Below are 14,903 nucleotides of genomic sequence, written 5' to 3'. Positions count from 1 at the left end.
CTCCAGTAGGAGTTAAGCTCCTTGACTTCAAAGACTGGTTTGTCATCATATCCTCAGTCCTAATCTAGTCCCTAAGTAAGCCACCATACCATATGATTTAAAAGTAGTTTCCTGATGAAATTAAGATAGCTCCTGTGCCATCAGCAGAAGCCAACCTTGTAAAAGATGGTAATCTTGCCCTTTAGGAAGGTGTAGTTCAATGGAAAGGAAAGATAAACCCTCACACTCAAAAAAAGGTAACAATATATCAATAGTTCTTAATATTTTAAAAATATATATATACTTATAAGCAGCCCTTCTTCAGAAAAATGTAGGCCTTTTTCTTATTGGTTAACTTGTAGGAGAGGAAAGCACAGGATCAGAGATTAGAGGAGGGTAGTGTGGTCTTTGAGATGATGATGCTCAGAGCAACACTGGATATTTCAGTCACCATGATGAGCTTGCTTATTTGAATATATCACTCTGGGGACTGGAGTAATGTGTTTTTACTAAGTCAGTAAGTACATCCTTCACCTTTAGCATCTCCTAGAAAGCCTTGGGATGCACCATCACATTTGTGGGAAGTTCATTCCAGGTGAGGAACCTGAGGATGAAATTATAGTAGCTCCCCATAAAGTTTAGGCACCTCCTGGAACAGAGGTTGCCAATGACAATACAGTTTCCACCTTGTGTGGACCCATTTGGCCCTGCTTCTTATGTGCATTAAGAACTCCATCTACTTTTCAAACAATCATTTCTCCAATTTGATCAATAATTGGTTTCTGGCACAGAAGCTAAAATGTGGCTTGGATCAAATGAGTATATTAGGCAGGATCCCGAGAAGAGAGGCAGATGGGAGGAGGAGCATCTTCTCTTTAACCTAATTTAGCTTCTGCTTAGGTCCAGATACGTAGGCTGGACTAGCTTTTCCCAAAAGTCAGGGAAACTGACTCTGAGACTTAGTTAGTCCAAGGAGCTAAGGTTTGCACCACTGACATGGATCAGCTAGGACATAAAAAGTCATCCCTCAAGGAGTCAGTACCTTTCAAACAACTGCTATCCCACTGTCATGCAAAGCAATACTACCAAGTTTTGGGAAATGATGGAGCTAAATTTAATTGAACCAGTTCTGTATCTTTGCTCGGTACCATTTCCAAGCTATGACTTAATAAACTTCCTTTTGTTGGTTGATAGATGGTCTGCAGGGGTGTCCTAGAGCCAGCTTGAACTGGTGTGTGAGAGCAGATTGTTGAATTTTCACTGTGAGCATTTACACTATGAAAATGGGCAAACACTACAAATCAGAATATGATGATTTAATGTTGATTTTCTAGACTCAAGAAAGTTATGGAGAAAATGCTAGTCATTCAGATTAAAGTTAAAAGAGGGTTGCAAAACTTTTTTTTTTTAGAGCTGATGGTTAAACATTTACCAGCACCCAATATCTGAGGGTCTTGTTTCTTTGAAATCACTCAATCATCAGATCAGGCTTTGTTTTTCATGGCCTAAAATGAGGACTGTGTCACTGAGAAATATCATCACATTCTAGTACAGTAGGTGTTAAATAGCTAAAACAAATTGAGGCTATTTTATAACTCAAACAGGTTAACCAGTATTAATAATGGACATACAGGATCTGTAAGGTTGACAAACAATTATATGGGGATCAGGTTGTAGAACCTTAGGAAGTTCAATATGGAAAGTCTTATGACCCTTACCAACTGGACTGTCAGATCAAGTATCAAGGATACTAGTCCTAGATGGTGATCAGGTTCCATTATCATAGCAAAGTGTTTGGTCCCCACTTTTATTTTCAATATATAGCAACAAAGCTCAGGAGAGGGAGATGGAAGTCCAGGTGAATTCTACTTTTTGGTTCTTTTCCAAGAGGTCCCATAGGGATACTATGTCTTGCCTGATCAACAAACAGATGCAACTAGGCAGGATTAGTGCTCACAAGAGCAGATTAATTGTATAATCAACTGACATATAACAGTTTTTCTTCCATGATCAAGCTAAACACATCTGAATGGTCCTAGAACTGGAGAGGGAACTCTAGAACGAGATCTAGCTGGAGGGCTATGGCTAGATGCATCATCCAATTTTTCCAAGTCCTGTTTCCAACTGAACATAAGGAAATCTTTCCAAAGCCCTATCTGATGCTCAAGTGATGCTTTGTTAGCACAACTACAGGGACACAGGATTTATATCTAGGCTGAATACATCACAATGTTTCTCTACTCAGACTTACAGGGGCTTGGTTCCCTGAGTCACTTGACAAGACCAAGATGGGTACCCACCAATTGGTTCAACTAGCACTGAAGTGACATGAGAGTTCTGGAATACTTATTTTTGCTTGGCAAGAACTAGTCTGTAAAGTTTACAAAGGCCCCAAGTGAACCATAGCTGAGACCTATAATACCTGGAGTCAAGGGGTTCTTTTATGAGGATTAGAAAAAGATAGGTTGATAGTAGTATAAAGGAAAACAACATTTTAAAAAATTTGTAACTATGACCAATGTAGTGAACAATGATGATTTCAGAGGACTAAATATGAAACAAGCCTCCTGACTCTTGGCAGAGACATGAGGGACCATATGTGTGGAATAAGCTATATATTTTCAAACATGGCTAATGTATTGATTTCTTTTGGTTGACTGTACTTAGTTATTACTGGGTATGGTTCTATTGGTGGATAGAGGTAAGGTAAAGGGTTCTTGGAAAGTGACAATAATTTTTAAAATGAACATCAATAAAATGTTTAAAATTTAAAAATAGGTTGGCTAGGGGATAGAAGATGAAGAGTGACTGGTCCCATAATTGAGAGGTGGGATGCATTCTCAATGCCCTGTTACCTGTGGTAGGCTGTCCAGTTTGTGATATAAAAGATTGATGGAGGACAAGACTCGAATTTGGCCATAATTAAAGATGGAAATTCATTGTGCACACACTGCCAGACAATTATAGAAAGGTCAGTTACCAAGACTATTTCTTTTCTTTTCTTTCTTCTCCTTATCTATTCTTTATGCTAAACTTGAGAAATTCTAAGTAAAATTAGCATTTCCATAAACATGGCAGAAAAGGAAAAAAAAAGACTATACATGAAAGCATTTATCTGTTAGAGATAGTTGGCTTTCCTTCTTAAGCATATAATAAATTCAACATAAAACTTTCAAAGCTGTCCTATTTATCTGTGCTTTCTTTTTGCCTTTTTTCCCTTCAAAAAATGATTTGATGACTCATTTTTCCTTTCTTTTCCTTTTTTTTTTTGGACAATGTTATATTTAGCCCCATTCTCCTTCCCAACTTCTCCCACTAGTGTGTGTGTTTGGGGGGAAATCCTTGTAACTAATATACATGCTCAAACAAAATAAATTCCCATGTTCCCTGGGTCTAAAAACATATCTATCATTCTGCAATTTGAGTCGATCATCTCACTGTCAGGAAGTAGGTAATATGTTTTCTCATTGGTCCTCTAGAATTGTGGTTGGTTTTTACATTGATCAGAGTTCTCAAGTCTTTCCATATTTTCTTTCAATGTTGTTCTCATGGCTCTATTGATTTCATTCTATATTGACTTATACAAATCTTTCCAGTTTCTCTCAAATCATCCCTTTTGTCATTTTTTATGGCTCAATAATATTCCATTACATTTATATAGGATAATTTGTTCAGGTATTCCCCCACTGATAGGTACCCTCTCAGTTTCCAGTTCTTTGCCACAACAAAAAGGGCTACTATCAATATTTTTCCATATGTGGGCCCTTTTATAATATTATTCCTTTTCTTCTTTCTTTAATCTCTTTGGAGCAGTTGACCAAGTCTATTTTAGAGACTCATAGAATCTAAGAGCTGGTAGAAATATCAGAGACCATCTAGTTAACTGTAGAGTTAATTTATCTAGGTTGGCTGGATTCAAGTCCTCCACAAATTATTTCACTAGAGCAATTTTATCCCAACTCAGCCTCCCAAAGCAACCAGTCTATTCTCTCATGTTCATTTCCCCCTTTCAGTCATACTTTTTGACTCTAAAAGGATATTGAAAGTATCCCTAATTTGGAACTATGCCCAAAGGGCGATAAAAGACTGTCTGCCCTTTGATCCAGCCATAGCACTGCTGGGTTTGTACCCCAAAGAGATAATGGACAAAAAGAATTGTACAAAAATATTCATAGCTGCACTCTTTGTGGTGGCCAAAAATTGGAAAATGAGGGGATGCCCTTCAATTGGGGAATGGCTGAACAAATTGTGGTATATGTTGGTGATGGAATACTATTGTACTAAAAGGAATAATAAAGTGGAGGAATTCCATGGAGACTGGAATAACCTCCAGGAAGTGATGCAGAGTTAAAGGAGCAGAACCAGGAAAACATTGTGCACAGAAACTGATACACTGTGGTACAATCGAACGTAATGGATTTCTCCATTAGTCTCAGTGCAATGTCCCTGAACAACCTGCAGGGACCAAGGAGAAAAAACACTATCCACAAGCAGAGGACAAACTGTGGGAGTAAAAACACCGAGGAAAAGCAACTGCTTGACTACAGGGGTTGAGGGGACATGTCTGAGGAAAGACTCTAAATGAACACTCTAATGCAAATACCAACATCGAAATGAGTTCGAATCAAGAACACATGTGATAACCAGTGGAATCTCACGTGTCGGCTATGGGAGAGGTGGGGGGGGGGGAGGAAAAGAAAATTATTTTTGTCTCCAATGAATAATGTTTGGAAATGACCAAATAAAATAATGTTAAAAAAAAAAGAAAGTATCCCTAAGGTCATGAAGGAATATTTCCACATTGTTTAAAAAGAGACTGAACCAAGGATCCTAGAAGGTTCTCTACCCTCCTGGAAAAAGAATATTGCTAGAACCAGGGCCCCCTGATCCCAAGTACTACTTTGCTACCTTCATACCTTGGAGTTTTCAGGTCCTCAGAGATCTGTCCTCATAGGGGTGTCTTATGCACAGCAAGCATCTCTGTCATTAATAGTCAACATTTATTTTATCCAGAAATTCACAATCATTTAAGCCATAGGGAAATTAGTAGGATCCTAGGGACTAAAAATCTGCAAGAGTAGTCAAATCAAGAGCATGTGATAAGCCTTGTAAAGTTAAATTATGAAGACCCCAAGAGGAACAGTTCTGCTGGGGAAAAAGGAAGATTGTCTGAAGAGACCAGTATGGATGCAATGGAAACTCACAGACCAAGCACAGTAAAATATAGAAGCAAGGACAGGTGAAGGAAGACAAGTACAATAGCCTAGAAGTTTTATATAGAATAGCATCAAAATACTAAAGAATGAACTGAGACTATTGAAGAAAGGTAAGAATAACAAAAGCTTTGACATTTTTAGGTGGGGAAAATAAAAGCAAAGGAGGAACAGAACCAACCACTAGGGTTTGTAAAAGGAGATTTTGGGAAGGTAGCAGGATTACAAGGAGAGTGTCATAGAATGCTGTGAAGCAAGACTGGCAGGGGTTAACCCTATTAGAATCTTGAAAGAGAGGGGGATGCTGGGATTCCAACAGCCAGCCACTGGAGTTGTTCCTTGACTCTGGAGGGACAACCAGTTCCCACACCCTTGCTCCAACCTTTGGAAAGTGGAAACCATTCCTGAAAAATAATTTAACAAGAGACTGAAACCCGCTGAGACTTATAACTCTCCTGTGACACTGTGAAGGGAAAGATCTGAGAGGGAGCGGATTGGACTCCTCAGTTTGTCTTTGGGGGTCATCCCACAGGATAGACTTGATCTCTCCTGAAGCCTGACTTCATTTCTATTAAATCTACAATTTAGAGACTTGTTCCTAAATGGATTTAGCCTAGGTTTAGCTAAGAATAGAAGGGAATTACCAGACAGAGAGTATATTCAGCTTAGCCTCAACTATGTTCAATGACAGAAGAGACTTTCCATCAAAGTCAGATGGTGGGGAAATGAGTATCGTTTTTATTAGAGATAGGGAATAATCCACAACCAACTTCCCTCATCCCATACCCAGTTATCAACGTTATTAAACCTTTTCATCTCAGAGAAGCAGTCAGATTGATTACTCACTGGCCTGAGGCAGAGAGGGCAGTCATTTTTGCTCTCTCACCTTGAAGAGACTACCCTGTCTGACCAGGTTCTGTAAAATCTGGCTCCCCATTTATACCATATTTACAGGGACTCTCTTCACTCTGACAGGTTGGAAGGGACTAGGATAAATGATGGCAGAGAAACAAGATTTTTATTCTGCTTGTTTTCTTTGTGAAGGAGAATGAATGACCTTTGAATTAAAAAGAATAAGAATAAAAATTCCCAATAATAAGTTCCCAATGATCTGTAAGTTGATGGGAATATCTATTTGCCCTTGATAAGTTCAAGTCACCTGGCCCAGATGACCTTCATCCTGAGGTACTTTTAACACATTGTTAGATGTGATTGCTAAACCATTATCAGTGATTTTTAAAAGGTCTTTGAGAACAGGAGAGGTACCATTAGATTGGTGAACACACATTATCCTGAAGAGAGTGGAGTCTGTAGGTTATGGACCACTTAGCTTGACTTTGATTCCTGGCAAAGTTTTAAAAGAAATTATTAAAAAGAGGATTAGCAAATACCTGGAAAAGGAAAATTTTCACAAAAAGCCAGAGTGACTTCATTAAGAAGAGGGCATCCTAAATAACCAAAATTATTTTTTTGACAGGTTAGTAAACTAGGAGATGAAGACACTCTAGCTATAGTTAACTGAGATACCCTAGATTTGATTATTGCACTGGACAAAGTTTCTCATGCTTTTCTTGTGGACAAGATGGAAAGATCTTTGTCTAGAAGGTAAAAAGTTTGGGTAGATTTGAAACTGACCAAAAACATTGTATTTGTTAATCATTCAATGTCAGCCTGGTGCTCCAGGGATCTGAATTTTTTTTCTTAATTTAATATTTTTTATCAGTGACTTGGTTAAGGATATGCAGACTTTCAGATGATACAAAGCTAGGAAAGATAGCTAACACACTAACTTACAGAGTATGAATTTTTTAAAAAATCATAGACTGGAAATTTGGACTAAATCTAATAAGAAAAGATTTAATACTGAAAAATGTAAAAAAGTCAAACTTGGGCTCAAAAAGTCAACTTCAAAAGTATAAATGGAAGAAGCCTTTCTAGATAACTATTCATCTAAAAAATGTGTTGGGGGATTACATGTTCAATATGAGTCAATAACATGAAATGATTAAGGATAAACTTTCTAATAATTAGACCTACCCAACAGTAGAGCGGGGTGGCCTCAGGAAGGAGTGCATTCTCTTTCTCTGGAGATGTTTAAGCAAAGCCTTGGTGACCATTTCTCAGGAATGTTATGGAGAATATTCTCATACTGGCAGAGGTTCAGCTGGATGGCCTCTTCAGTTTCTTCCAGTCTTGAGATTTTGTGAATCTCAAGGGCAGGAAGTGAATCTTTGTGGGCAGGAAGCATTGTGCCATTGTGCCAAGGAATTTTGTATTATTTTCTACTGTTCGAAATTTCTAGAATAACAATGGACTCTTCTGAATCTTTTACTACTGAGTCGATTCTTTTCTTGGGTTTATTTAAGTGGTAGGGAAGATATCCCTCAATATTCCATTGTCCTCTGACACTGGCTGATAGAGCTCTCAATCAGTATCAGGCTCCATAGCTATGTTCTGATGACCAATTTAAAAAATTATTGCTCAGTCAACCAGCAAATCAACTTTAATGGGAAAAAAGAAGGGAAAACAATTATCTTTCTTTTATACTTTTAGGTCCTAAAAGTATTTCTTGGGCCTCTTTAGTACTGGAACAGAGTAATCATGTGACGAAAATTGATTTCTTCTCTCTCTCCGCTCCCATTACCATTCTTTACAGAATGGGCCTAGCTAGAAGAGAAGAGACTTTGGAGGTAATCCATGACTATTCATGTTTTCCTTACTTCAAACCATGGATGTGCTGGAAGCAGTTCAGGAAAGCTGATAGTTAAATCTTCACTATGATCATTTACAACTCGGAAATTGGCAAATGTTGCAAATCACAGTTTGATTTATTATTTTGTTGATTCTCTAGATTTAAGAAATTATGAAGAAAATGTCAATAATGTAGATTAAATTGTATTTGAAATAGCATACTTTTTTTTTCCCCCACAAAGATTGTTTAACATTTAGCAGTATGCTCCTGCTTCAAACCCTGCTGTTTCTTATGGTTTGGAGATGACTATTACCATAGGAAGCTAGAAGGCATAGTTGATAGAGTGCCAGGCCTGCCTAGAGTCAGAAAGATTCATCTACCAAAACAAGCCCAGCAACTATACAAGCAGTTACCAAAAAATAAACTAGGACCTAAACAACTGGAAGAATATTAATTGCTCATGGAGAAGCCAAGTCAATATAGTGAAAATGACAATCCTAACTAAAGTAATTTACCCATTCAGTGCCAAACCAATCAAACCACCCAAAAATTATTTCATAGAACTATAAAGAATAACAATAAAGTTCACTTGAAAGAACAAAAGGTGAAGAATTTCATGGGAATTCATGGGGAAAAAAAGGAAGCAGGGCTGGTTGTACCAGATATCAAAACTGTACTAGAAAGTGGTAATCATCAAAATAATCTGGTACTAGCTAAGAACTAGAGTGCAGAGATTAGGCATGGACCAACATCTCACACCAGGATAAAGTCAAAATGGATACTTGGTCTAGCAATAAAGGGTGGCACCATAAACAAATTAGAGGAACATAAAAAAATTTATCTGTCAGACTAATGGATAAGGGAAGAATTTATGACTAATAGAAAACATTATGATAAATCAAATAGGTAATTTTGATTACATTAAATTTAAAGGTTTTGCACAAATAAAACTAATGCAAAAAAGATTAGAAGGGAAATAATAAATTTGGGGAAAATATTATAGCAAGTATCTGACAAAGGTCTAATTTCTCAAATATATAAACAACTGAGTAAAATTTATAAGAATACAAAGCATTTCCTAACTGAAAAATGGTCAAAGGATATGAACAGGCAGTTCTCAGAGGAGGAATCCAAAACTATCCATGGTCATATGAAAAAATACTCCAAATCACTACCAATTAGAGAAATGCAAATTAAAACAACTCTGAGATATCACCTCATACCTACCAGATTAACTAACATGACCAAAAAGAAAAAGATAAATGTTGAAGAGGATGTGGGAAAACTGGGGACACTAATACACTGTTGGTGGAACTGTGAACTGATACTACCATTCTGGAGAGCAATATGGAAGCAGGCTCAAAGGGCCACAGACCTATGAATACCCTTTTACCCAACAATATCACTATTATTTCTGTATCCCATAGAGATCAGAGATAAGGGAAAAGAACCCACTTGTACCAAAATATTTTCGCAGCTCTTTTTGACATGGCAAAGAATTGGAAACTGAGGGGTGATCTATCTCTTGGGGATTGGATTAATAAGTTGGGGTATATGATTGCAGTGGAATATTATTGTGCCACAAGGGATGATGAGTTCAGAAAAACTTAGAAAGGCTTATATGAATTATTGCAAAATTCAGCGAGCAGAACCAGGACAATGTACATAGTAACAGAAATATTATACGATGATCAGCTGTGAAGAACTAAACCATTATCAGCAAAGCCTGTCTCCATGCTAGCCACAAGGGACTCATGATGAAAATGTACTCCATAGTCAAAGAAGGAACTGTTGGAATCTGAGTATAGATCAAAGCATGCCCTCTTCCACTAAATTTCCTTCAGGAGATTTCTATTGTGTGTGACATGTCTTCTATCATGACATGAGCAATATGGAAATGTATATTACATGAAAGTATGGGTATAAGTCATATATATCTATTATATATATATATATATCAGAATATTCACTGCTTGGGGTAGAGGAGGGTAAGGACAGAGGAAATCTGAATTTTATAATGTCAAAAACAATTGTCAAAAAAAAGTTTCTATATGTTACAGAAAAAAGAAAAAAAAGAAAGATTCATCTCCCTGAATTCAAATCTGGTCTCAGACACTTGTGTAACTCTGCAAGTCATTTACCCCTATTTATCTCATTTTCCTCATCTGTAAAATGAGTGCTGGAGAAAGAAAAGGCAAACTACTCCAGTATCTTTGCCAAGAAAACCCCAGATGGGGTCCCAAAGAATGGGATATGATTGATACAACTGAACAACTACAACAAAATATCAATTCTTATCTCAAAATCTTAGTAGCTGGCAATAAGTGGTCAGCTTCAGTCTTCACCACTTGGCAAAGCAGAAGATTGTACACATTCTATGTATCATTCAACAATCATAGGAGTCAGAACTGGAAGGGAACTTAGATATCATCTGGTCTAATTCCCTTGTTTCACAGATGAGGTCATGAGCAATGAAATATCTTGTCCAAGAGCCCACAAAAAGTCAATAGCAGAACTAGAATTCAAACCACAGGCTCTTGACGCTAAATCCAGTAACCTTCGCATTCATTTCCCTATGCTGTCAACATATTTCAGGTGCAAATAGTTTGTTTATTAATTTTTTGTGACTGGAAAGAATTGAATAAAAACTAGATAAAGCTCTAGTTTCTCCTGTACATGAATAGAAGTCTCTATGATTTCATGCCTGAACAGTAGAAAAAGCCAACTAGTGGGTCTCCTAGTCTTAAATCTCATCCCACTCTTATGTTTATTCCACTCAGTTGTCAAAGTAACTTTCCTAAAGTATATATCATTTCCCTTTTCACTAAACCTCCATGGTTCCCTATTGGCTCCAGGGTAAAATACAAAATTCTCTGTTTAGCTTTGAAAACCTGTTATAACCTAGCCCTTTCCTACCTTTTCAGTCTTCTTGCACCTTATAATCTTCCCTCACCATGTTCTCTGTGATGTAGGCATGGTGGCCTCCTTGCTGTTCCTTGAACACTTCATCTCTTAACTCCATAAATTTTCTTTTTCTTTTTTTTCAAATCCTTATCTGCCATCTTAGAATCAATACTGTGTATTGGTTCCAAGGCAGAATAGTAAGACCTAAGGCAATGTGGGTTAAGTAACTTGACCAGGAGCGACTTCCGGGTAAGCATGGCTGCAGAGTAGATGCAGCTGGCTTCCTCTCCTCAGACCCAATGACACAGATGACCTCAAAAGACCCCCCAAAAAACAAAAACAACCATCCTCATTAGAATGGAGAGACCCCACACTAAGGTGCAGCACTGAAGGTAGGAGGGACTCTGGCATTTTCACAATATAAGGGAACGAAAAACTGACCCACCCTCCCCCCACCTACCACACTGACAGAGCCAGAGTTTAAGTCAGCACTGGCCAGAATCAACAAGTGAGGGAGGGGCACCCCAGGACTGAACAATGGGCAGCCCCAGGTCTGGGGACCTGAGTAAGACCACCAAGGACCCCCTCCTGTGAGTAGTAATACCCAAAACCCCAGCAGGCAGGCAAGGGGAACTTAGATTGTGGGTGCCCAGAACTAGCGCGCTATAAACAATGAGTGTGCAAAGGGATCCCCTGCAGTGAGCAAGGAGCACCCACAGGTCTTGGGAGTTAACTAAAAACACCAAAGACCCACACCTGAGAGAAGTAACACCCGAAACACCAGCAGGCAGGGGAGGGCAGACCCTGGGCTTCCCCTGAAGATAGCACAGCTGCGGAGAATGGAGAATTTGCCTGAGGCTAAAGCCTTGAGCATTAAACCCTTACACTGAGAGCCAGCCTTCCTCACTCAGATTTCTGACTGGAAAGGGGAGAAAAAAACCCCATAGAGATAGCAAATAGTGCACAGGAGCAACAGCCTCCAAACACCAAGAAAAGCAAGAAGAAGGGGGTGACTTTGGACACATTTTATGGAGCAAAAATACAAAATACAGAGGAAATAGAAGAGGAAACACAAACAAATGCTCCACAACCTTCCAAAAGAAATGGAAATTCTCCACAAGCTCTTGAAGAATTTCATCTAAATTGGAAATTATCAAAAAGATGGAAGCTTTCTGGCAGAAAAAATGAGAAATAATGCAAAAAGAACTCAGCAATCTGAGGGACCAAAATATGCAAATGCAGAAACAGCTCAAAGCCTTAAACAACAGGTCAGAACAAACTGAAAAGGAAAACCAGTCTTTAAAGGTCAGAATCAGGCAACTGGAAGATAATGATCTTGCAAAAGAGCAAGAATTAATAATGCAAAGTCAAAAGACTAAGGAATTAGAAGATAACATAAAATATCTCACTGACAAGGTGACAGACCTGGAAAACAGAGGAAGGAGAGACAATCTGAGAATCATTGGCCTACCAGAAAAGCCAGAAATAAACAGTAATTTTGACATTATAATACAAGATATCATCAAAGAAAACTGCCTGGAGATTCTAGAACAAGGGGACAAAATATGCATTGAAAGAGTTCACAGAACACCCTCTACACTAAATCCCCAAAAGACAACTCCCAGGAATGTAATTGCCAGATTCCAAAGCTTCCAAGCAAAAGAAAAAAATCTTACAAGAAGCCAGAAAAAGACAATTTAGATATAAAGGAATACCAATCAGGGTCACATGGGACCTAGCAATTTCCTCTCTGAACGACCTTAAGGTCTGGAACATGATATTTAGAAAGGCAAGAGAGCTGGGTCTTCAACTAAGAATCAGCTATCCATCAAAACTGACTATATATTTCCAGGGGAAAGTATGGGCATTCAACAAAATACAAGATTTCCAAGTATTCATAAAGAAAAGACCAGAGCTCTGTGGAAAGTTTGATATCCAAACACAAAGAGCAAGAGAAACATGAAAAGGTAAATATGAAAGAAAGGGAAAAGGAGAAAAATGTTATCTTTTTCTTTATTCAAACTCTCTTCTATAAGGACTACATTTATGTCAAATTATATATATTAATATGTGGGGGAAATGTAATGTGTAACTCTTAAAAATTGTATACATCATTAAAGTAACTTGACCAGGGTCACATAGCTAGGAAGTGTCTGGGACCAGATTAGAACCCAGGAACCCCTCTCTCTAGTCTTGGCTCTCATTTCCATGGGCCATCTAGCTGCCCTTAACTCCATGCATTTTCAAAATTTAAAAAAAAAGTTTCATTTTAGTTTTTTCCCCATGGCTACATGATTCATGTTATCCCCTTCCCCCCTCCCAGAGCTGACAAGCAATTCCACTGGGTTATACATGTATCATTGTTCAAAACCTATTTCTATATTATTCATTTTTGTAATAGAGTGAACTTTTTAAAATATTTTTTAATTTTTTTCTAACTCCATATATTTTCACTGGTGACTGGATTTCACTCATGACTGGAATTGTCTCCTTCCTCCAGACTTTCCTGGCTTTCTTTAAGTCCCAGGTAAAATTCCATATAATCATCTCCAATTGATCCTGCATATATCTTGTTTGTACATAGTTGTTTGCTTCTGATCTCCCCATTAGACAGGGAGCTCCCTGAGAGCAGGGACTTGTGAATTAGTTGTTCAGGGGGTTTTAAGCCTTTTTTTCACATCTTAAGACTTAGCACAGTACTTGCCACATAGTAATCACTTAAAAAACACACACTTGCTGACTGATGAGTATAGTATGACTATTTCAAATGGCAATTTTTTCCCCCAGTAAAATCACAGAATCTAAAATCATCCCCGGACCTATTCAGCTCACTTCCTTGCAAATTTAGGGGTCATCTTCCATATATTGGATATGGGAGTGTGCCTGAGATCAGTTAGCTCAGATTCCATCCCAGAGCCCAGGTCACCCACCATTGCCACTTCCTCAGAGACTATTCCTTGAATTTCTTTTCATTGTATGCTTTGACTTCTTCCCCCTCAATGCACACACCCCAAAGGAGTTTATGAGGGGATCACATGTCTCTCCCACAGTGGTTAAGAATAAAGAAATCTTAGCTCTGAACAATCATAGTGCTATGGGAAATGTGCAGTTAGTCATTTTGCTATAGAGACATTCATGAACATATAACTATGACTCTATAGCCATACAAATATATACACTTGGGTTGGGGGAAGGCTGAAGGGGGAGAGGAATTGAGAAAAAGATGTTTCTAATTACAGTTGTTTCGAGCAGTAACTCAAAGGCTCTGGAGAAAATAAACCACACATAAATAGTAGAAAACAGACCGCATCTTGTTTCCATGGCAACGCCCTACTTATATCACATTAAGCTGATTCATGTCTTTTCTCACCTCACTGTTAATAAATTATAGTGGCTGATGAGAATTAAGCCAGCTGGAAGAATTGGCGAGGATAAGTAGCACATTAATTTGTCATCCATTCCTGGGATGTCCCTTCAAAAAAAAAAAAGAAGAAGAAAAATTTGGCCGGTGTCCTTCCTAAGAAAATCATATCTTTGCTTCAAATCCAAATGAAAAGGTTAAAACATAGGTGGCTTTTCAGGCTTTGGTAATTGAGTTTCTCAGTACTTCATCTAGTTTATGACTATCCTGGAGAGAGAGTGACGATGGCGGAACACAAGGCAGACAGCTTGGGAGGCTTCTTGCTTTTTCCTGCCTCACTTTCCTAACCCCTATTTGCTCCTCTAAGTTGGGAGGATCTTAAGCCTCCCTCATGCTCAGTGCAGCTGTCTTCATTAATTCTGAAGGGAAATGGGGTGAACCCTGGTCAATGCCAACAGATGGAGCAGGAATGCCAGAGTATGGGGAAGTTACAGTACTCTTATTAGCCATTCAGGCTAGTGAGACATTATCTCCCCTCCCCCAGCCAGCCTAATGAGTCCCACTTGCCCTCAAACCGAGCAGGAATGGAGATGGCTCATTCTTTGTTCTGGCAAAGCTGGGGATGCAACCACGAAGGCAGGAAAGGAGCAGATGCGGCTCTTTTTGCAGCATTTCCACCCAAGAGGGAGTTGTGTTTAGGCAGGATATTTAAACAGAAGAGCTGTAGCCCATAGCTGGTGTGTGTCGTGTCGGA

The sequence above is a fragment of the Monodelphis domestica genome, chromosome 1 (genome assembly GCF_027887165.1).
Source record: "Monodelphis domestica isolate mMonDom1 chromosome 1, mMonDom1.pri, whole genome shotgun sequence".
NCBI lineage: Eukaryota > Metazoa > Chordata > Mammalia > Didelphimorphia > Didelphidae > Monodelphis > Monodelphis domestica.
This window is presented reverse-complemented; position numbering follows the sequence as displayed.